We start from the raw sequence: 24,113 nt of genomic DNA, 5'->3' as shown, positions 1-24,113 counted from the left end.
TTGCTAATTACAAAATAACATTTCTGTTTTGTTTTCTTTAGACGACCAGCCCCCAACAGCCATTGCAAGTTGAAAACAAGACTAGCAATAGAATATGTTCGTAGTCTTCTCCCGGATAAACCACCACAAGATCGTCAGGTATCTCGACAAAATAGTTTAAGAAAAAATGGACCGTTGAAGACTCTCTTTTCCCGTCAAGATTTCTTTCTGAGCCTAGCGTTGCCAAATGTCTAGGCATCCAAAATGTAAATTCCCAAATTGAGGATTACGCTTTTCTTGAAAAATCTTATCGAGGGCCTTTTTGGAGAGCTAAGTAATTTTTTATTAGCATCTCTATATTGAGATGAGCAGATACTTCTACAAATGAAATGTCGCAAAGTTTTATCATCATTTTGTTTAGCTTGGATTTTTTGTGCTATTCACTTCTAGATTGCTTCAAGAACTCTTTCGATGGTATTCAAGTTTATGAAAACGTCCAAAGTCCGGATGTAACAAGGTTTTCTTCGGCCAGCCAACGAATCTCTCAAAACATCTTGACCGTTGATCTTCGTAGGCAGTCGCTGGCAGAACAATGTGAGACAACTCAACTAGATCATGGTGATGGTGTAAAAGAGCATGATAGAAATGACTTTGCACAAAATCAACGAATCATTTCTATAAATGAAGAAGCAAATGACAATGTTATTGATATTCATGATTCTAATGCTTCCAAACAGGCAGCTGGTGTGGATGTTTGGACTGGTAAACTTTCTAAAGGTGAAAGGGATTTAGATAGCAAGAAATCATGTAACACAGATCCTTTAAATAGAATCTATGATGCAGATATTCATAATGTTAATAGCTCACATGATGATAAGGACAATCATCTAAAATCAACTCACTGTAATGTGGAATTATCTTACAGTGATAGCGTAAAAATAGACGATGATGTTTACAAAGATCTAATCATTAAAAAGTTATCAGTTTCTTCAAAAACGTGCTACTTTTTGACAGAAAATGTCTTCAATTTGCTGGAGAACCGTGCTTCACAAAAGAAAACTAAATGCAGAGTAACAAACATGTCACGTATTAATTCAACAGAAGAAAACAAAGATGACTCTTGTAGTTAGAACAAAACAAAGGAACTTTTAAAAACGGCGAGACCAATCAGCTTGAAATTATTGCAGTAAGGAAACCCGTGAATAAGCTATCAAAGTAAAACTTTAAATTGAAAACAAATAATCAGGAAATTTCATAGAATATTCACAAACCTTGTTTTTTATTTAGAAATGAAAAAGTCTCCGATTTCTCTCGATGGAAGTTTGAAGTTAACACGAGCCCGAAATTGGGTCTTTTTTTGTACTTTGCATATGGTTTGAATGTGACTCAAAACAGGTATAATGATTTGTAGCTACTGTCATCTGTACTTAATACAAAATATCTTTTGATTTGACGAATTTGGGGCTTGCATTTAGGTTTTCTATACAACTACGGTGCAAAATAATATCACGTCTTTGGGGATTGCTATTTGGCTACAGACTTTAATAAACGAAGTCAGAAATAACAGAAGCAGTGTCTTTAAGAGAGTTTTCAAAATCAGTTTTATTGTCATTAACTCTTAAGTGCATTTGGTAGTGACATGGGCTTTCTAAACGTAGTCCAAGATCCTGAATGTTCCGTAGAAGGTTGCGTTTATGAACTATCGTCAGAATATCTACCGCTTTTGAATATATGTATTGCTTCTCCAAAGGTAAACCAACCACTTTTAAATTTCCCCTTGACACTTAATTTGCTAGTCCTCCGTCCTCTTTCAATCAGCCTAACGAAAATTTTTTTGCAATAATAACAGCGAATCAGCATTTATATACGTGAAGGCAATATATCCAATACAAAAGTTGAAAATTCAACCATATACTGTACAATTTGAACAATAAAATAAGCAAATATAATGTATAAATCTATATCAATAATTATGCTTCTCTAGCATTACAAGAGACTGGTTCTACCTGTTTAGATGTGTGAAAATCCTGCTCGATTTGAGCATGGTATATGTCAACAATGTGTTGCTGCAGTTGTTTATGTTGCTCAAGAAAAATATATCTCGCCAGGTGAGTGAAGCTTTCGTTTCCTCTTACATACCAAAAGCTATTTTCTTTTCATGATTTCATTCCCAACTTGCAATATGATTTTGCATGCAAAACTCATTGAAAATTCAAACAATGCCACACAAACTCGGGTTTTATGAAAGCCAATAAAACCAAGCACAAATAAACTTATCATAGGAAGACATGATGGAAGGCGTTTTACCGAAATTCAATTTCTTTTCCTAGATTTTGTGCAACTAGATACTTCATTTACCTTGAAGTAGTACTTTATAAGAACTGATTTACTTACTCCGAACTAAGTTGAATATTTAAAAGTTTCAGTATAAATCACGCTTTCGCCCTTTGAGAATACTTTTTAAGTAACCAACATGAGCGCAAGTCAACACGTAATGCTGTTCATCTTACAGCAGAACAAAGTCAACGCGCCATAAATTGATCTATTGGGCTCATCATCTCGACTTACCATAACATTGTTGGATAGCTGTTGCATTTCTATTTTCTTACGTGGGTCAACATAACGTAATTCGATGTAATCTGAAGCTTTCTATTCAAATTTGTCATCGATTTCTTGCTTTAAAAGATCCTCAGTCTTTGATTCGTCAACTTCAAGATACATGTGACGATAATTCAACTCATAAGTAGGACGTGCTGTACCATACTTGCCACAAAGCCAAGGAAAACTGCAAATGTGGAAAAGTGAAGATATTCGATGCCTTTTCCTCGTGGCAAATAAGTCAAAATTGACGTAAAAGCGATAAAAAAGATTTACCTTTTCAAATTTTCATGGACGCTCTGTTTAATTTTGTGATCCTTTGTGAGAAAACGTTTTTTAAATTCGACTGTGTTGGGAGTGGAAGGTTCATCTACAAAATATTACACAAAATGAATGTCACTGGACTTAGAATCTCCTAAAACACAAATATCAAATCTACCAGTTTTGAAGATGACTTGAAACTACGAGAAGTAATTGAACTCAGAATTTTTCTGTGCTGCCACTGGAAGGTTCATGTACAGTTTCAGAATATCAGTTTCATCTATTTCAAAATTGTACCTGAGGTCTGTGAAGCTTTGTATAATGTGCTGAAGGAAGAATATTTAAAGCCACCCACAATAAAGCAACAATGGTTACACATTGCTGATGAATTTAAGTGCAAATGGCACTTTCCCCATGCAGTTGGCCATTGATGGTAAACATATCAATTTGTGCACCTCCAAACTCAGCCCTGAGTACTTTAACTATAAAAACATTTTAGCATAGTCCTCTTGGCTATTGCAGATGCAAATGCTAAATTCATCTCATTTGATCTTGGAGCCCCTGGCAACCAGTCAGATGGAGGAATTTTAAAGACAGTCACCTTAAAAACATATGCAAGACATCCTATTTCCCACAAGCTGAAGAACTAAGAGATACATTATTGCCTATACTTTACTTTCTGCTTGGAGATGAGGCATTTGCTTTGAATGAAAATCTAATGAAACCATATCCACACCGGACTGCAATAGGTGATGAGAAAGTTTTTAACTATAGACTTTCATGAGCACAAAGAATTGTCGAAAATGCAATTGTATTGATGTGTAGTCGATTCAGATGTCTTTTGAAAACATTGGAGTTGGATGCTTCACATGCAATGCAGGTGGTGAGGGCCTGTATGGCACTGCATTACCTTTTGATAAGTCAGAAGGACCAGTTTTACACACATCCAGGATGTATGGACCTTGAAGCTAAATTAGGAAATGTTGTGAATGGTTCTTGGAGAACACAATTAGGCAATGAAAATGAAGTATGTGACATCCAGCCAGATGCTGGTGCCCGCCCATCATCAATTCATGCAAGACAAATCAAAAATGCTCTTAAAGACTATTTCTTTGAAGAAGGGGCAGTTGATTTTCAATGGACAATGACAAACTAAAGAATTATAACAAAGAAATAAATTCACCTTGTTTGAATATAAAAAATATATGAAAACTTGTTTTGATGGTTGATGTTGCCCTTTATATATATATATAAATCCAGTAAAGTAGACTCAAAAACAAATGTGTAAGTTATTTTGATGTAGAAGTTTAATCATTGAAACATGTTCATTTAAAATACCCTAGTTTAATAAAACGTGGTTGAAACTGATTATTTATTGATTAATCTGCTTGATTAAATTGTTGTTATTGAGCCCGTGGGGGCTCTGTGGCCTGAAAAATAGTTGATTGTATGGCAAACTTGATAAGTCTTTGTATATCTTTATCTGCCAGACCACGCATTGCATGTGCCACATCTTTACCAAAAATATCCCACTGGTCTTCAGGAGCAGATGTTGCTCATTTTGCCAACTGGTTCAAGGCAGATGCTGCTGACTCAAGAAATGGACTATGTGATTGTTTTCTCTTCTTTGAGCTTGAAATAAAACTACATTCACTTCCTGTATCTTCATTATCAATAATTGAATCATTTAATTGGTTTTCTCTGTCTTGTGCAAAACGTTCATCAATAGCATTTGTAAATACTTGACGATTGTGTGATATAACTTCATCCGAGAAACTGCACTGGTCAATAAACTTCCATTTTGATACATAAACTTCACGAGCCCCAACTCCTGTACCTCGGCTTTTTCTTATTTTTCCAACTTCTTCACTATAAAATGTTCTTAAGCTCTATCTTTGCTAAAAGTTTAAGCCAGAAATTTTATTAGAATAAAATTATTTGAATCCAAATAACAGCATATAAAGCTAAAGATGGATATGTTTTCCTTTACCAATTTTGGCATGCCAACAAGCTGAGTTAGAAGTTTGAACACATTGCCATGTAAGCAGGATAAGACATTTTTTCTTTGCGATTTAATGTAAACCAGAGAGCATAAACAATGTTTATACATCGCTAAAATGCAATTCTTACGACTCCATTACAATCTTATCACTCACCTTTGATGCTTGGCAAATCAACGTTTGGCAGTTGAACTTTGATTGCCTGCAGTATTTCCTGGTAGTGTGCATTCTTCATATTTCTGTTTTTGTAGCGCTCACTTTTGGTATTCCAAATTTTCTCTCTTTCTCTGACAGTATCGAGCAACAAACTCACCACTTGATCGGGCCAGTTTGTCTTAGAGCCCGACATGTTTTATTTTATGTGAAGCCTGGGATCTACTTCGCTCCTTGACATGTGCCACTTTTTATTTGACAGCCATCTACACTACCCATTTTTTGTATGTGATAATTTTTGTATGTGATAAGTAGACAATAAAAAGTATGAAAAAAAGGAACATACTCCCATCAACTTGAACAAATAGTTTTGTGACTTCGACAAAAATTCGTAAAGTTATCTATCAACAAAAGTTAGTTGCCAGTTCGAAATTTGTCGTTTTAGCATTCTATTGTACGAGTCAGTACGACTACGTCACAACATTGAGTTTCAGACGCAAACTAAATGGTTTTCTACGCCTGAGAAATCACAAATTATTGATTTATGAATTATAAATACTAAAATGATAACTTAGGTACATTGTGCTATGAGTCTTGTGTAGGGACCGCAGAACAGGGGGAGCTGTGGAGCTGTAACCCATATTACCATAGAAATTTAGCCACCTAGTTAAATTTGTCCTCGGACCCACAACTTATACCAGTTAAAGTTTGGGCAGTAGCTGTTGTGCGTATGTAGTGTTTGTAGATCGTGTGAATGTAAAAGAAGAGCTGGAAAATAAATTGTAGCTTTGATACATATAACATTTTTTATAACAATGTAATTGATCATAAGTATATTTCAAAAGAATCAGTTATGTCCTGCTAATCTAATTACAAGTAAATAGTTTCAAATTTTAAAACAATCCAAAAGTGAGGTGCTGTGATTTACTGCCCAACACTGGATTCACCATTGTGGTGGAATCGTGAATTCTAAATGAATCATAGTTTACATTAATTTTGTCATAAGTGCTAATTAAAATTGATTACACTCAATAAAGTTAGCTCATTGAACTCCAATAAGAGCATGAGGGTGTTTTTTTGAAAATTCCAGGAAGATATTATTTCCTTATTTTTAGAAAACGAAGGACCGACTTGACGATACCCGTGATGAAATTAGAATTTACAGCATCGCGAATTTTTAACCAGTCTTTGCAATTGAACACGCCTTGGCAGTCAACAGAATCACTATCAACACCAACATGTGCGTCAAATGACTCTGAAGATGACTACCGCTAAGGTTGTCGAAACGTCAGTCAACAACATCAAAAACAGTCCTTCTCAGGACTTTATTAACCTGGACGATCATCATTTACAAACATATAACGATACTCCCGGGTTCAAACCATTTACTTTATAACGTGGGTTTTATTGCAAGTTTTTCCGTAAAACTAATAATTCACTTTTACATAACACATCATAAATATCTCTTGAAACAGTTATCTGTCACAAAAAAAGTCAAAGGAAACGGATCAATTAGATCCAACATCAGGGCATCTAGCTACCACATAAACGCTACATGAAACTATGTATTCGTAAACATAATTATTGGCTTTTATTGGCTATCAATAATCAAATAAAATGTTTTAAAAGGATGTTTTGAACAACATTCTTTTTAAGTTCATTTGTGTACGTGTAACGTATACATGTAACTGACACGTTGATCATGATGGTTTTCACATTTCACTTTTAGCATCATAGCCAGTTTCCACTTTCTATACATATTGATCAAATTTCTATGATAACAAAGTTTGTTGGCTACATATAACGATACCTTTTAAAATTAATTTATTAGGCTATAAATTGTTGTTTGTATTTAGCGTTGCAAAACATGGAAATGTTTGGGCAAATGTTTTTAAACAAAATTCTTTTGTTAACCTGGTTTTGATGTGGAAGGCGAAACACCAATCATGTCTTCACTGTTATTATCATCTAATAGATAAATCAAATTAATTTTTTGCAATGCAATTAAATAACATTACAGCATGATGACAAATTCTAAAACTCTCTTTTCTGACCCTTTACAAACGTATGAATGATACGCATGATATAAACGACTCTTAATTGTTTGTGTTCGACTTTTAAAGGGAATGTAAAGATGTTTGTGCAAATGTTTGCTAACAAAATACAATTTCTTACCAAGTACTGCTGTAGAAGGAGTTTTGTCAATGTTGTCATAGTCGTTGTCACTCATGGGAGATGGCAAAGACATCTTTTCGTAAGAAGCTAAAAATTAATGCATTATATTACACGGTTAATACATCATAGCAAGATAAAAGGAATACTTGCTGAGTTATTTCACTCTTCATTACATCTCACATTTTTGACCATTAACAAAAGTATGTGAATAAGGAAGATATAAACAAATCTCAATGGTTACATTGCATTCTTGTTTGTACTTAACATTTCAAAAGGCAATAAAGATTGCGTTTGTGTAAATATTTGCAAATAAAATTCCATTACTTACTAGGTCCTGATGTAGACGCAATACTCATCATGTTTGAGACACCACACATGTAGTTTTACAGCTTTATATAAAATGAATTGTTTGGATTCTTTCAAATAATTTATATCAAATAAGAAATAATTGTATTTTTCGTGTTTGTGTATAAAACGACATCATACTATACACAACGCCTGGCTATTCATGTTTGACAGTGGCTTACATGTGACTTTACGATTTTTATGTGCTATATAAACAAATTTTACATCTACAGGCCATATACATTGAGTTCTATAAGACCTGGAGGGGAAGAGCGGCCTGGACCCTGTGGTCAAAAACATGGCGGTAATGGCGGATTTTGGTTGTCAAGACTTCCACTTTGAGAAAAATTTTTAACATTCGCTCCCTCCGGAACCCCGATTTTTTTTTCTGCTTATATTAATGACAACCATCGAAAACCACCACGATACAGTAAGCATAAATATTGAAAATAATGCTTCAGGTTTTTGTGAAATAGACCCAACAATTTAAATGAGGAAAATCTATCGTAAAATAACGTATATTTTCTCAAGTATTGCTTTAGCTATATTACAAATAAATATCAAACGGCATTCTTTAAACTGTCAATGTGTTGTTAAGCTTTAATGCATATCCCATGCACATTACTTGTGTTTTGGACTGTTTGTGAACAGCTTGGTGCAACTGTCTTTCTTGAACAGATGGGTAAATCTTAGTTAAAATGTCCAAAAAGGAGTTAGAAAAAGTTAGCTTACCCCTACGACTTAAGTCGACTGGAAATATATTATAAGTAGGTATGTAATTTTTTTGAGTTTTTTTTGGTAGGATTGATTCTGGGTGTCTTATAAAGTATTATGATATTCTGACATACAGTGTGCAAATTAGTTCAAAAAAAACGATGTGCAATTTTTTTGACAAAAGTGTTTCTTTAGAGGCATAATCAAATCGATATTACGTTAATTATTATATAGCTCTAATGGCTAAATTAATATTTTTAAATGTGAGCAAATTAATATGATTTACGACAGTGTTTCTCGTTAAAACCGCTGATTTTTGCACATCGTTTGAAAAAGTGATGTGCAATTGTTTTCATTTTAGCTAAAACGATGTGCAAATTGCACATTGCACACCGTTAATTCGCACACTGCTGATAAATCTAATGAGAACTTATGAAGAAATTATCTTGAACTAAGAAAGCAAAAGAATGAAATTCAGAAATTCTATAATCATGTTCCTGGTTCTGTTTTGAGCGAAGATATTAGAAATTGGATTGTCATTGACAACCATGGATCTACTACTGAAAAGAACTACATTACTTTCCCATTGAAAATATGATTTCTTAAATTAAAGTGCATTGGTTTCTCTGACATAACACTTTTCTTATTGATAAAAGTTTTTGTGCTTTACATTGATATTTTATATAATCGCAAATGTGGTCGTCAAATCCGGATAGGCGAAAAAAATTTTAATTTATGAGCCCGCGTCTTTCCGCTGACTTTGACAACCAAAATCCGCCATGTTTTTGACCACGAGGCCGTGCACTAGTAATTTATAGTAATTTTGTTGACGCTTCCCCTCCAGGTCTTATAGAACTCAATGGCCATATATCATTGGCGATATTAAATTTAAGTGCGATTTCTAGCGTATCAGTAAAAAAGGTTTTGATTTGATCAAATTACTTCATTTTTATGGCGGTTTAAAGTTGTGAAAATGCCCTTTTTGATGGACGATGTTCGTCTTCAATTATGGGAATGCAATACATTTCCAATGACCAATTCAAAGCCATATGAATAAAATTGTTCATGTATCGTCTGTTTTGTCATATCAAATTAAAAAACGAATAAACACTTGGCGGAGGAAATAAGAAAGACTAATTCTAAACCATGAGCATTTCATACTTTTACTATGTCTCTAAAGTTAAACTACAGTATATTGTACATCCTATAATTCTTCTTAAGTCGATATTTATTGATAAAACTTACTTTTTAAATTTGTCTTTGCTGTAACACGCCTTCCTGCCAAATGATATAACTTAGCGAGTGTCAAGATTTATGTATAAACGTTTGCAGGTAAATCCATGACGACGGTCGTCTACCAATGAAATTCCCTGAAATAGAAACGTTTAATAAATTGCCATGTTTATTTAGAAATTTCAATCATTAGTATTTAAACTGAACACTGACACGCAGTTTTCTCTCTTTATAGGCCCGTTTACAGGAGCAATTTTAACATGACAATTTTTATGCGACAAATACATTTGACCGTGTAAACGACACAAAATATATGTAAATATATCTGTTCGCATAGCGATTGATGTATTGCGCCCATTGTAATAATGAACAGTTACATGTCCATACTTCATTTTACGACGTACTTTTAATGCAATGTTTGTGCAAAAATGGCGCTGACCAAGGTAGAAATACTTCAAGCAGTAGCTATTATTACATCTCTAATGGTGCACGAAGTGAAAAAAAAACGAAAGTCACGACAATGGTGGGTAAAACCGTCGAAAACTGCGCAGCGCCGATACGCACAAGGGTTAGCACAAAATTTAATTCAAGAGATCCGAGTGACTGACCATGATGAATTTAGAAATTTGTTTCGGTAAGTTAAGAAATGTGATAGTTTTTCTATTCATGCACTCTTCAAAATTAAGCTAGTCAGTGGATTGTACAATCAATTCAAATTTTACGCTCTTTTTTTAATAATGAAATTTTCTTATTTTCTTTATTTTTATTTACAAATTATAATCTTTACTACTTTTAAGGATGGATTCCATTTTGTTTGATGAGCTATGTGAAAAGTTAACACCATTCATTGCAAAGAAAAACACCACTATGAGAGATGCTAAATCTGTTCATGATCGCTTGTGTGTAACATTAAAGTTTTAGCATCAGGATGCTCATACAAAGATTTGATGTACAGTTTCAGAATATCAGTTTCATCTATTTCAAGAATTGTACCTGAGGTTTGTGAAGCTTTGTATAATGTGCTGAAGAAAGAATATTTAAAGCCACCCACAACAAAGCAACAATGGTTACACATTGCTGATGAATTTAAGTGCAAATGGCACTTTCTCCATGCAGTTTGCACCATTGATGGTAAACATATCAACTTGCATGCACCTCCAAACTTAGCGTCTGAGTACTTTAAGTATAAAAAACATTTTAGCATAGTCCTCTTGGCTATTGCAGATGTAAATGCTAAATTCATCTCATTTGATCTTGGAACCCCTGGCAACCAGTCAGATGGAGGAATTTTTATAGACAGTCACCTTAAAAACATATGCAAGACATGCTATTTCCCACAAGCTGAAGAACTAAGAGATACATTATTGCCTATACCTTACTTTCTGCTTGGAGATGAGGCATTTGCTTTGAATGAAAATCTAATGAAGCCATATCCACACCAGACTGCAATAGGTGATGAGAAAGTTTTTAACTATAGACTTTCACGAGCACAAAGAATTGTCGAAAATGCATTTGGATTGATGTGTAGTCGATTCAGATGTCTTTTGAGAACATTGGAGTTGGATGTTTCACATGCAATGCAGGTGGTGAGGGCCTGTATGGCACTGCATATCCAAATCTAAATTGAGAGTCATCTGATTATTTACAGCAAGCTCCTGAAAATCTTCCTCCTTACCAATGACGATATACATAATATCGACTTCTTTATTAGACACCACTCTCGTTTGATCCGGAACATGGACAGTCGGTTGTCCGTTGTAAAAGTATTTCATGCTTTCTTCATTAACTGTGGCATTTAGAGATTCTTGGATTTCCATAAATTGGACTCTGCCACAAAAGTCTTGTTGACGGTCATCCAAATTATTGACAACACCCGCATGAGCACAGGTCAAGGCATAGTACATATCATTCTTAAGGCAGAACATTGTCAATGTTCCAAAACTACCCTCGGTTCTTTGCGCTATAATTTTAGACAGCATTCGAAACTTTGCTTCTTTCAATGGTTTATATCGTAATTCGATGTATTTCGATGCTTTCCATTTTAACTTTTCATCGATCTCATTTTTGATAGCAGCCTCCGTATTTTCTTTCTCAAAATCAACTGTGACCACAGATCTAATAATATACTAGATAGTGCAACGACTTACATTTCATAAGTAGTGGTTGAAGCCGGGCAAATTTACTTCCGGAGCCCCAAAGTAGTGAGAATCAATATGGCGTTGTATTAGAAAATATCTGGTCAAAGTTAATATCTTGCAATTACTTGCAAGTCACGACGGTTACATAAACTGGTTTACTCTATTAATGAAAAAAATCAATGTGACCATAGTTTTTCAAGAAAAAGATAGCAGAATACGCCAATACATCGCCGTAAAATTGATTTCAAGTGTAGCTCGATTTGAAAGCATCAGCAGCGACGAAGGCTTAAGTACTGGAATTTCCACATCTAAATATCGTATCACAGCACAATCTGCCACAAAATATTCAATCGAACGTCGTGGAATTATCTTCCGATATTTATTGTTAAGTAAAACGAGTTGGAGATAACAGTTTGAATGATTTTTCACGATTTATATAAAGTATGTTCACTGTACATAATTGAATATTGTACTGGATTATTGTACCAGAAATGCATTTTTCTGGTGTTTCTGTTTGGCAAACGAATATAGCTATGTCAAGATGTGAGTAATTAATACGTTCAGAAATTATTTACGGAAAAAATGTGAAGAGTCTATCTCTGTTACACCAAATTTTTTGTGAAGTATAATATAGCAGGTCACTTGTGAAACTATTGATACCACAGGTTGATACATAACACTCTGTCCAACACGGGCAAAATATTTACTTATTAAAGCAAGAAGAGTCACCAGACTTGTAGTCTTGACTGTGTTTTACACATATATAAGCAATGTATTGTCATAGTCTAAACCAGTGGGTTATATGGCCACTGCCCACAGTGCTTAATGTACTGTTATGGTGATGTTATGCTACTATTTTCAACATTTGTATTGTCTTTTTTTACCATTCAGTCATGTATATGCATATAAAACTTTCTACACAGTGTTGTTATTGAAAATATCAAACCTAAATTATTTATTCTGAGCAAAATATTTAATTTGTGCTTGTAGCCTGTGTCACTTTCTGACTGATTTTTGTAATATGCCTGTTCTATTAAAATGTGTGAACAGTCTAAATTTTGTATTTAGAATAGAAAAATATGTTTCTTGCAAAAAAAAATTCCCAGGTTTTATAAATTACATTTGTAATTTCAGATGATCAGGTCAGTAATGACATAGCTGAAATCTGTTGGATAGTCTTGAAACTACCAATAAATTCTCTTGAATTAAAAATTGTTGATTTAAAGGTGTTTACATGAAGACGATAATTATTTTCACTATTGCTGCCTCTGGAGCTTGTGTATATACATAATTAGATGTATTTAACTGGTTTAAAGAAATAATACATACATCTAATAGCCACATAAAATCAGTCTTAAAGCAGCGAAGACTGCTGGAATTTTTTACTTCTACAAAACTAATTTTTGGAAGTTATTATTCTCTTTAGAAAATTAATTCCATTCAATAATGTTTCAGTCAATGAACACAAAATATTTGCATTGCAGACGTGCGAAACGACCTTGCTTCTTAACAGCAGTTAAGCCCAGCGCACACGAAAGCTATGTGCTTAGCAAATGTTATTCGTGCCAAGCATTGAGTTCTATAAGACCTGGAGGGGAAACGTCAACCAAATTACTATAAATTATCAGCGCGTGGTCAAAAACATGGCGGATTTTGGTTGTCAAAGTCAGCGGAAAGACGCGGGCTCAAAAAATGAAATTTTTTTCGCCCACCCGGATTTGACAACCACAATTGCGATTATATAAAATATCAATGCCAAGCACAAAAACTTTAGAAATTTTATCTTTAAAACATGCTGCAAACTTGTTTGGTATACGGATGCTGAAGTAATGCCAGAAAAGGAAACATTTCATGACACCGGTAAGCAACGTAAGATTGTTTACTATTTAAAGTGTTCAGTGTTTTGTTTTAAGTCAGTACTTGAAGTGTGATGTCATATATTTTGTGAATGTTTTTACTCCTAAGTTATAATTTAAGTTATGTTTATTCAGTCTTATTTGTTCTTTACTTAATCGATTGCTAGACGAGGCAAAGCAACCAGTAATAATTGAGATATGCATATCTTAAAACTCCTTGTTTCAACTGAGTTGAAATGGAGGATTTTTTCATGATATTTTTCTGAAAATATGAAGCAAATATTAAGGACAGAGCTGTATTGAAATCAAATGCAGTGCAGGATTAATTAATGAGCTCTTTGGTACATGTCGTACAATAAAAATTACCTGTATTAAACAGCTAGCCTGGACAATTTGACAGATTTGGACAAGCATGATGATGGTGTGTAAAGGTTTGCTTTATGCTAAAAGTTTTATAAATGCCATCTGGTGTTTCTGTAAATGAATTGTTTGTTACACAGTGTAGTAAACAGGTTAGTACATCAAAATCAAGATAAAACTACTTTGTTCAATAATGTGCCAAATTTTGCTCCTACCTTGAAATATTTGCTCAAGAAAAGCTTATCATGACATGCATGAAACATTAAATACAGTACTGCATCATCTGACAAAATCCATACGTTTTCAATTCCAGGTGATTAAAATTCACATAAGATGCATTGGTTGCAATGAAGTTGAATGTGGAAGAAGCAAAAATTGATGGCAAAGAACTTTTATGTCTTTGAAGAATTACGATATCATTTAAAAGAATAAGAGTAGCAATCTAGTAAAAGAAGCCACATCTGCCTTCAACATGAGACTTTTCCAATTATGTATAGTTACTTTGTACAAAATACTATTTTAGATAAACTTGATTTTTACGTCATTCACTGATATTTTTACCAGAAGATAAAAAGAAAAATTCAAAGGCATAATGTAAAATTCAAAAATTTGTCAAGTTGTTTGAACCTAGAAAAAATTAGTATAGGTAACTGTAATTTGTAAGGACACAAAAGAAAAGTAGTGCAAGAAGGTTAGCATTTTGAGAATTAATAAGTTCTTGACATACATTACACAAGGCCATAATATTATAAATAATGTCTGTATAATAACAATTATACAACATGCTAAATATCTTCACCTACATTATAATTATTTAAACAGGTTTGCCTTCATGCAGCAATAAGAAAAGTGTTATGTCAGAGAAACCAATGCACTTTGATTTAAGAAATAGTATTTTCAATGGGAAATTAAGTAGTTCTGTTCAGTAGTAGATCCATGGTTGTCAATAACAATCCAGTTTCTAATATCTTGGCTCAAAACAAAACCAGCAACATGATTAGAGAATTTCTGAATTTTGTTCTTTTGCTCTCCTAGTTCAAGATATTTTCCTCATAAGTTCTCAGTAGATTTATCAGAATATCATAATACTTTATAAGACATCCAGAATCAATCCTACCAAAAAAAACTCAAAAAATTACATACCTACTAATAATATATTTCCAGTCGACTTAAGTCGTAGAGGTAAGCTAACTTTTCTAACTCCTTTTTGGACATTTTAACTAAGATTTACCCATCTATTCAAGAAAGACAGTTTCACCAAGCTGTTCACAAACAGTCAAAAACACAAATAATGCGCATGGGATTATGCATTAAAGCTTAACAACACATTGACAGTGTAAAGATTGCCGTTTGATATTTATTTCTAATATAGCTAAAGCATTACTTGAAAAAATATACGTTATTTTACAGTAGATTTACCTCATTTAAATGTGTGTGTCTATTTCACAAAAACCTGAAGCATTATTTTCAATATTTTATGCTTACGAATGAATGAGTTAAATGCTGCGTCAATTTATGGTTCTGAAGAAGAAGACGAAGTAGCACTTGTATGCCTGCTGCTAATTCTTCGTAGAAACAGACATTTACGAGTTTCTTGTTGTAAAACATGGACGATTTCTTATTTCCTCAAAAGCAGACTATCTTTTGTCTCCGTTTAAATCTGCTAATCGAAGGCCAGAGATCAACTAGTTTATCATCTAAAGTTTATCATCTGAAATTGCTTCTTCGACTGAATAATTTTGTTCAGTCGGGGCCGCTATTTTGGTTTGATACGTAATTTATTGAGCAAGCGCTGTATTGGAAACACAAAAGCAATTTGCTTCAAGACGCCGCACACTTTATGTATACGTTGTGTAACTTGTACAGTTAAGCTAACACCTTTATTTGAAACAGTGTAAATATTTAACGCAAAGTATAATGTAATTTTGACGGTACAATCAAACAGAATAATATATTGAAAAAGATTTCATTCCGCTCATCGTTATGCTTGTTGTACATCAATCAGCACAATACATCCATAGATCGAGTATGATATCGCTGTATTTTCCACACGAACTAAGCCACACTATCTCAGATTGCTCTGTGATACGATATTTAGATGTGTAAATTCCAGTACTTAAGCCTTAGTCGCTGCTGATGCTTTCAAATCGAGCTACACTTGAAATCAATTTAACGGCGATGTATTGGCGTATTCTGCAATTTTTTTCTTACAAACTATAGTCACAATGATTTATTTCATAAATAGTGCAAAAAAGTTGAAGCAAAGTCCGCAATTTGCTAATAATTGCGAGATATTAACTTGGACCACATATTTTCTAATACAATGCTATATTGATTCTCACTACTTTGGGGCTCCGGATTAAATTTGCCCGGCTTCAACTTGTATGTCAATTGCACTATCTAGTGTATTATTAGATCAGTGACTGTGACATACAAATGAGGAAACGGCATCTTCTCGTTTGGGCGAGCTATTCCATACTTCCCACTAAGCCACGAGCAACTTAAACAAGAAACGATAGCTAAAAACTATTTTTCTTAATGTTATGACATGCACAGGTCAACATACATAATCAATATCCCATGAAAGAAAAATTACCTTTGGAGAGCCTCGTGAAGGTCAGCTTTAATATTCTTATTTTGTCTAGAAGTTTATGGAAATTGTCGTCATGATTTGCTTCTAAATATCATAAAAATGTAATTGATAACTTTAGTCACCAACATTAACTACGATGAAACTTCCATACGATAAGACATAAATAAGTTTAAAAATTGACTGATCATACACATGGGATCATAAATTACTTTGCTCTGGATTCTGTGTCGACTACCTGTTTTGCAATATCATCTATTTAAAAAGATCACAGCAGGAAGTACACTGATAAAAAGATTTTTTTGAGTGTTATCTCAGCGCGCTGCGTAGAGTGAATAAATATATGGAAAATTTACAAGTATTATTGTCGGAATAGCAAAAACTAGAATCCCGATGCAAATAAGCTTAATATATCTTATATGAGATGTTTTCAAACTTTGTTTAGAACGCAGGAACACAAAACAGAAAAGAAAATTTTCTCATACATTTTAACAGTAAGAATCATGAGTTCGTTATAAGTTATAACATACTTTCAACATATTGAAGACGCTGTATTTTTTAGTTACTTTAACGGCATGTAGCTAGAGTGCTCAGTTCCTAATTTTGAGAACGAATAAATGCTTTCAAATATTATGCTATTTCAATAATTTCACTGTTGTTAGCAGAGCAAGGAAGGTGTGTTATGTCTGCAGCAATTCTGACTAACTTTGTAATCTTTTCTATCAATTTTACTATTTGTTGTTTATTTTATGAAAGTTTTGTTATCAAATGGTACATTAGGTTAACCAAAAACTCCAACTTTTGCTGCAATAAAAAAACATTTACAAATAATTGCTGCAAGCAAAGCAGAGAGCTTCTATATTCTTATGTGTGTACGATATCAAGATTTTTATGGTATGTACAACCAGCAAAATATTATGAACGATGTCATGTTAAATTTTGCACCATTCATCAAGGTGATGAAATGTACAGAAGATATGTACAGGCATTTCGTTTCTATTAGACATTTTTAGTTGATAAAAAAGAAATTTTGAACAGTATTGTAACATATCAAACGAATTAGACTAACCAACGGTAAGACAAATGAAAAATCTCTTCAGACTATACACTTCATAGATCAAATTCAAACATATCTAACAGTTTTTTTTAACAATGGTGTTTAGAAAAAGAAAAATTACATGCTAAGTACTTTAAACATAGCAGCTGGTTAGTATCTGTATTTTATATGAAATGAATAGTGACACACGATCTTTTACAGTTACTTGCTTAAAAACCACTGTAAATACGATATACAGCAATAATTAAAACACAACTGATCAAAGTTACACTATTGTGGCATAGCAACTTGCTAAAATATATAACGCTTTCTTAACGTTTCAAAAACTTTACTGTTTTTTGGTATTTCATGTGCTTTGTCACTACAGTGTAGACACTCACGTATGTTCTGTTTTGTCACTACAGTGTAGACACTCACGTATGTTCTGTTTTGTCACTACAGTGTAGACACTCACGTATGTTCTGTTTTGTCACTACAGTGTAGACACTCACGTATGTTCTGTTTTGTCACTACAGTGTAGGCACTCGCATATGTTCTGTTTCGTCATATCAAACTAACAAACGAATATAAATGATATCAAATCGCGAGTACTTTATGTTCCCACAGGCTCACTAAAATTTTATTGTGGCACTTATATATTTCGAATTTTACTAAAAATGCTCAAAATTACAATTAATGTTGCGATTTAACTGGGAAAATTACTTTTCAATGCAACTTTTCTCTAAAAATTTCTTCCTCTCAAACGAGATAAAATCTCTATTGGCAGGATCTATCAGCCAATGTTTGTAGGTAAATCCATAATGACAGTCAAGACTACCAATCAAATTCCCTGAAATTAAAAATTCAATAAAACATTGTAAAAGTCATGATATTCAAAACTGCCATGCAGCTGCCTCATATGATCGTTTAGCATTTTTTGTGAATGAAGCAGCAAATTGATAAACTGAATGATCGGTTTCTGCAGACAGAAATTCATTTTCAGGAAGAACATAATTAGAAATGTCGACAACAGATAAAATTTTGATCGAAAAATCTCTTACAAACTTAGAAACAATACCCAATTACGACTTTAGAACGCTATGTAAGTAGTTAAAGTGCAGGTATGGTCCCGGAAGTAAACGGAGCTCTTAACCGTGTCAATTAGTTTCCAGTCCTAGGAAGTAAACAGGGCGCGCGCGTGTAAACCGGAAACGATATAAAATGAACGAAGGTTGCTATTGGATGACATGATTAATTGAAACACGATAAAACTTAATTAAAATTGTCAATTGTTTTCTATTCTTAAAGCAATATTAGATCCGTTTTCTTGTTTCCTTTGCAAATATAAAAAAGGAGAACACATTACAATTTTATTGAGTTAAAGTTATTTGGTAATTTTTGTCTTACTAAAGCGAAAATGGCTTTAAAAGTAGATATTGAGCAAGCAAACAAAGTGAAGGAATCGTCCTTCGAATTTGAAGATGAGAGCCATGTTTTAGATGAACGCCAAAGCAATATACAGAATAAATTGTTGTAGTGCTATGCTACTGAAATTGGTTTTAAAATATATGATCTTGTGGCAAAAGACTGTGACGGTTTTCGCGTTGACCATCCCTCACAAAAACGCCACGAATGCTTGATGATGCCTAATGATGAAAGGGTAGCGATTTACTTTGAAGATGCAGTATCAAAAATTGATGAGGAAGAAGTCATGAAATCCTTCTTTGATAGTTTACAAGACATGACTCCGATAGTAAATGGGCTAGAACTTATCAAGTACACTTGCAATGATTGGAGAAAAATATTTTTGACAGAAAAAAAGAACAAATTAGAACATGAGACTGATATTCTTAAATAAATTTTATTGAAATAAAACATTTTTTATTTTATTGGAAAAAACTAGCAACGATCACTCTGAAATAAAAAGAAATCAATCTTACTGACTGTTCTACTGTATCAATTTTCAAAAGATAAAGAATTATAAAAATACATACTCAAAAAAATCTTCGAGAAATCTGTCGACTTCTTCGTCAAAACATCTAGAGTATAACGCAATGGACATTACATAAAAAAAAAACACGACTACAACATTCAGCAAGCATATTAATTATTTGACTTACAAGCATATGGGATATGGAAATGGCAAGCATTCCACAAGCCTCTCTTCTACCAAAGATAAATGTACTTTATGCCGCAGCTCGGTGGACAGATCAGCCATAGTTTGCAGTGTTCACATTGGCCTAAAACAATGAACAAAATCACAACTTAAATTTTCTAAAGTCATATCTAACATTGAAATTGTATTCCAATTCAACTTACTCAAAATGGGTCTAATTGTTTGAGATGTAGCCATTCCTCTATCTGTTGTTTCTTTTTGCTCTCTTTGCCTCCGCCGTTGACTGATGATTTTTTGCCTAAGACTTTGGCATGAGTCCTTTTACATGCACATTATTTACATAGGCTCTTTTGTGAGCAGTAATTTTCCAATGGATCGATTATTTCCTTGGCAAGCGTGCGTTTCAGATTGAATGAAGGCATTAAAGTATTAAAACAGTAAATTAACTCGTATGTATGCAGGCCTAATGTATTTCAAACACCTCCAATTAAGATTGTGAAATAACGTGCAAGGTCATTGTTAGTTTTGGTTTGGAAAAAATATTATGTATCATAACTGTCTTAAAATTTATAGCTATGAGTCTTAACAATTATTATCTCTGCAATTTTTAACTTGTCATTGATTTTTTACTTGTCATGAGTATACTGAAATTGATGAGAAGAAAAAGACTGCAGTGGTTCGGACATGTGTGCCTGCGTGAAGAAGATGTAGACATTTGGAGAGTTTATGAGATGCAAGTGGAGGAGAGACGGAAACGAGGACGCCCAAAGCATCGGTGGAAGGATACCATCAGGAGAGACATGCAGCTATGTGGTGTCAAAGAAGAGGATACCCAGGACAGAGCAGCCTGGAGAAGTCTCATAGAACTGGGTCTCTGGCAAAGACCCGCTACCTGAGCAGGAGAAAGCGGAGAAAGGTGACCAAAGGTGACCATACTATGAAAACAAGCAATAAGAAATTTTTCATCATTCGTGTGGAGAAAGAATTTTGATGGAAATATGATTAAAAGAAACCTTAGTCAAACAATTAAAAAAAAATGTAGACAAAACTTAATCCTTGAGGTAATTATAATCGTTATGTATGGACCTGAGGACAAAACAGAGAAAAATACCTCGTTTTATGAAAAATACCCGGCTACGTGTGGACAAAATCTTAAACATAGCCAGAACCTGCGCATTGCAAAGTTAAATAATTCCTATTTTCGTAACGTTAATATGGAGAAAGGATTTTGATGGAAATATGATTAAAAGAAGCCTTAATCAAACAATTAAAAAAAATGTAGACAAAACTTAATCCTTGAGGTAATTATAACCGGCTAGCACAGCTAGAGTCCACATATTTATGAAACTGTAGGATTACTATTTTGGTACTTTCATGGGAAAAAATTTTGACGGAAATTTGATTAAAAGAAGCCTTAGTCAAACAATTAAAAAAAATGTAGACAAAACTTAATCCTTGAGGTAATTATAATCGTTATGTATGGACCTGAGGACAAAACAGAGAAAAATACCTCGTTTTTTGAAAAATACCCGGCTACGTGTGAACAAAATCTTAAACATAGCCAGAACCTGCGCATTGCAAAGTTAAATAATTCCTATTTTCGTATCGTTAATATGGAGAAAGGATTTTGATGGAAATATGATTAAAAGAAGCCTTAATCAAACAATTAAAAAAAAATGTAGACAAAACTTAATCCTTGAGGTAATTATAACCGGCTAGCACAGCTAGAGTCCACATATTTATGAAACTGTAGGATTACTATTTTGGTATTTTTCATGGGAAAAAAATTTGACGGAAATATGATTAAAAGAAGCCTTAATCAAATAATTGAAAAAATGCCGACAAAATGGAGTCGTTGGGACATTATAAAAACTCAAGCACTGCAGATCATATGCATTAATTCGACAAACGTTTTGCAGCCAGAGATAGAAAAAAAGAACCAAGGAAGAAAATGGTTTCTATTGAGAAGCACAGATGCTTTTGCAAAAACGGCGGTCTGAAACGTTTTACTTCCAACGAGGGCCGCGTCTTCTTAAAGTGCGCCAAAGAAAAATGTAATTTATTCACGCCCAAAGAAAAGTACTTGCAGCTTATAGACGTGTACGATAAGAATGTGCTGAAGGAATTCAAGCCGAACCGTTTTCCACTCTGCGAGTGCCATGTGTTTGCATGTCTGTGGGTATCGAACTCGGCCAACAATCCTGGCAGACCCTACTTTCGTTGCAAGTATATGGCAAGTGAAAAGAAATGTTCACTCTTTCATTGGGCTGACGAATCCATGAAAGGCATTGGAAAAACTAAAAAACCATCAGCGCCCAAAAGAGAGTCGAGCACTAAGGTAACAAAAGCTGAAGAATCAAAGCGCTCCAAAATAATTGTGGAAAATTCATCCGATGATGAAGAAAACTGATGTCCAAAGACATAGTTTACAAACTTTAAAACTTTAAATTCCATATAATCTTGATGTGTTTACAATATAATCTATGTATGAATTTAAATTTCAAAACTATTTTTTTGCTTATTACATCATGACATGCGCAATGACGATCTCTGTAGGGGGTAAAGTACTATAAGAGAAGGGCTAGGTTGGATCTATTTTATATCAGGTCAGCTTTACCAAGAGTGATCAATAGTAGTTTCTTAATTTGTTTTGATATGGATTCATATGACCTGCGTTTGAAGAAACGTGCTGAGCGTAAAAATGCGAAAGCAAGACGTCTTATAAGAAAAATCCAGAAAGAATTGGTTAAGCCAATATCGGACTTACGCAAAGTCTTACGTTGGCAAGGAAAAACTGCCAAGCTACTAGAACAAACGTTCAAGCTGCTGAAAAAAATAGATGAACGTTTGGCTTATCTCTCCGAAGACACAATACACTTCAATATGGAGAAGATATCCGAAAAACACGTGAAAAAGTTTGGTGCATCAGCGTGTGTTTTCAGGGCTACGATGGAAAGACCTAGAGATGATAAAGTGTACAAGATTATGGATATTGTTAATGAATTACACGAACTTTTTGCAAATACAATTGATCAGGTAAAAAAAATACTTCTCTATTTTCATGCTTTTCCCTCACATAGCTTAAATCAAGAAAATGTTCTTTTTTTTCCACGCAGGTAAAGAAGGCGTGTGATTTAGTCACACCTCTAGAAGACAGAATGCGAATCATGATCCGCTCGAGTGAACTCAAGTCCCCCATAAGCACGCAACTGTTGCCTGCAATTCAAATGACTTCAAACCGGGTGATGTCCGAAATAACGAAAGTTTTGCAGAGTAATGAAAACATCCCTTTGGACCAGTTGTTTACTGTTGATGTTGTTGCTGTAAGACAGCCGACAGGGTCCGGTAAAAAACATTCTACTTCATTAAAAGTCTTAGATTATAGCAAAGACAGCCTAGTTAAAAAGTCAATTATTACTATACGAAATATGGATAATTTCTGCTGTGCTCGCGCTCTTGTTGTTGCAAAGGCCATAGCGGACAAGAATCCAAAACTCAAACAATTTAAGCAGGGTAAAGCTATTCAGAAGCGAGAAGCTTTGAAATTATACAAGAAGGCCAATATTTCCCATGGACCTTGTGGATTACGGGAGTTGTCGAAGTTTCAAGGGGTTCTATTAGATTATCAAATTCAGGTTATTGATTTTAATGCTCGAAATACAGTCATTTACGAGGGACCCCGCCAAAATAAGAAGCTTATTTTATACAAACAAGGTGATCATTACAATGTTATTAACCCTGCGAAACTTCCGGCTTTCCACGGTGAACGTTTCTACTGTGACAAATGCTTTCAGTTCTTCAAAAATGGTTTAAATCACCCTTGTTATAATGTCTGTAAAACGTGCAGACAAAAAGACTGCGTTGAGATTTCAGATGAAAAACATATGTGTTCGGATTGTTTCAAGATTTGTCGCTCTACTGCATGTTTTAATCGTCATAAAAATCGCGTCGGTCCAAAGGGTTGACTTGCCATCAATGTGTGACAAGTCGTTTCGATGTCAAATGTGTTCATCTATAGTTGACAAAGACAGACAAAACGAACATCGCTGTGGGGAAACTGTATGTCATATATGCAATAAGTTTGTACTTGATGATCATTTATGTTTCATGCAAACGGAAAACCCAAAACCCAAGAATGATAGTCTAATATTTTACGATTTTGAGACAAATTTTTCAACCGGAGAACATGTGGTTAATTTTGCTGTTGCACAATATTTAAACGGTACAGAATTTGTTTTCAAGGGTTACAACGCATTGAACGAGTTTTGTTCCTTCTTATTTTCAAGAGAACATAAAGGTTTTACAGCAATTGCCCATAATGCTAAGGCATTTGACGGTGTTTTCATTCAGAGATGGTTAATTGAATACAGACCGACTGCTGATATACATGTTATAAATTCGGGACAGAAAATTATGCAACTGACAGTGAAAGAGGGTGTAGATAAAAAGCGGGCGCGGACGGCAGACGCGGACGGCGGACGCAGATGTAAGACGAACGTCTGTTTGTTGTGGGCGGGAACTGCAAATGATTTATTGTAGGAGTTTGACAGTAATTTAAA

General features: G+C 34.0%; 2 long non-coding RNA genes across 5 annotated transcripts; both read right to left on the bottom strand.

Moving 5' to 3' along the window:
• Positions 1-4,130: 4,130 nt before the first annotated feature.
• Positions 4,131-5,173, bottom strand: LOC124437887. The gene is made up of 2 exons (XR_006945887.1): positions 4,995-5,173; positions 4,131-4,736 (listed from the first exon to the last, which is right to left on the bottom strand). It is a non-coding gene; the product is annotated as an uncharacterized LOC124437887 (long non-coding RNA).
• Positions 5,174-5,789: 616 nt separating this feature from the next.
• On the bottom strand, positions 5,790-11,562 carry LOC124437882. 4 transcript variants are annotated; one of them, XR_006945881.1, is made up of 6 exons: positions 10,833-11,562; positions 9,471-9,595; positions 7,495-7,555; positions 7,167-7,253; positions 6,906-6,959; positions 5,790-5,960 (listed from the first exon to the last, which is right to left on the bottom strand). It is a non-coding gene; the product is annotated as an uncharacterized LOC124437882 (long non-coding RNA). The 4 variants fall into 4 exon arrangements; XR_006945880.1 differs by lacking the exon at positions 7,495-7,555; XR_006945883.1 differs by lacking the exon at positions 7,495-7,555 and having other exon boundaries at positions 10,838-11,562.
• Between the last annotated feature and the right edge of the window lie 12,551 nt (positions 11,563-24,113).

This window comes from Xenia sp. Carnegie-2017, unplaced genomic scaffold, assembly GCF_021976095.1.
Source record: "Xenia sp. Carnegie-2017 unplaced genomic scaffold, XeniaSp_v1 HiC_scaffold_18, whole genome shotgun sequence".
Taxonomy (NCBI): Eukaryota; Metazoa; Cnidaria; class Anthozoa; order Malacalcyonacea; family Xeniidae; genus Xenia; species Xenia sp. Carnegie-2017.
Note: the sequence above shows the minus strand (reverse complement) of the source record. Positions and strands in the feature narration are given on the sequence as shown.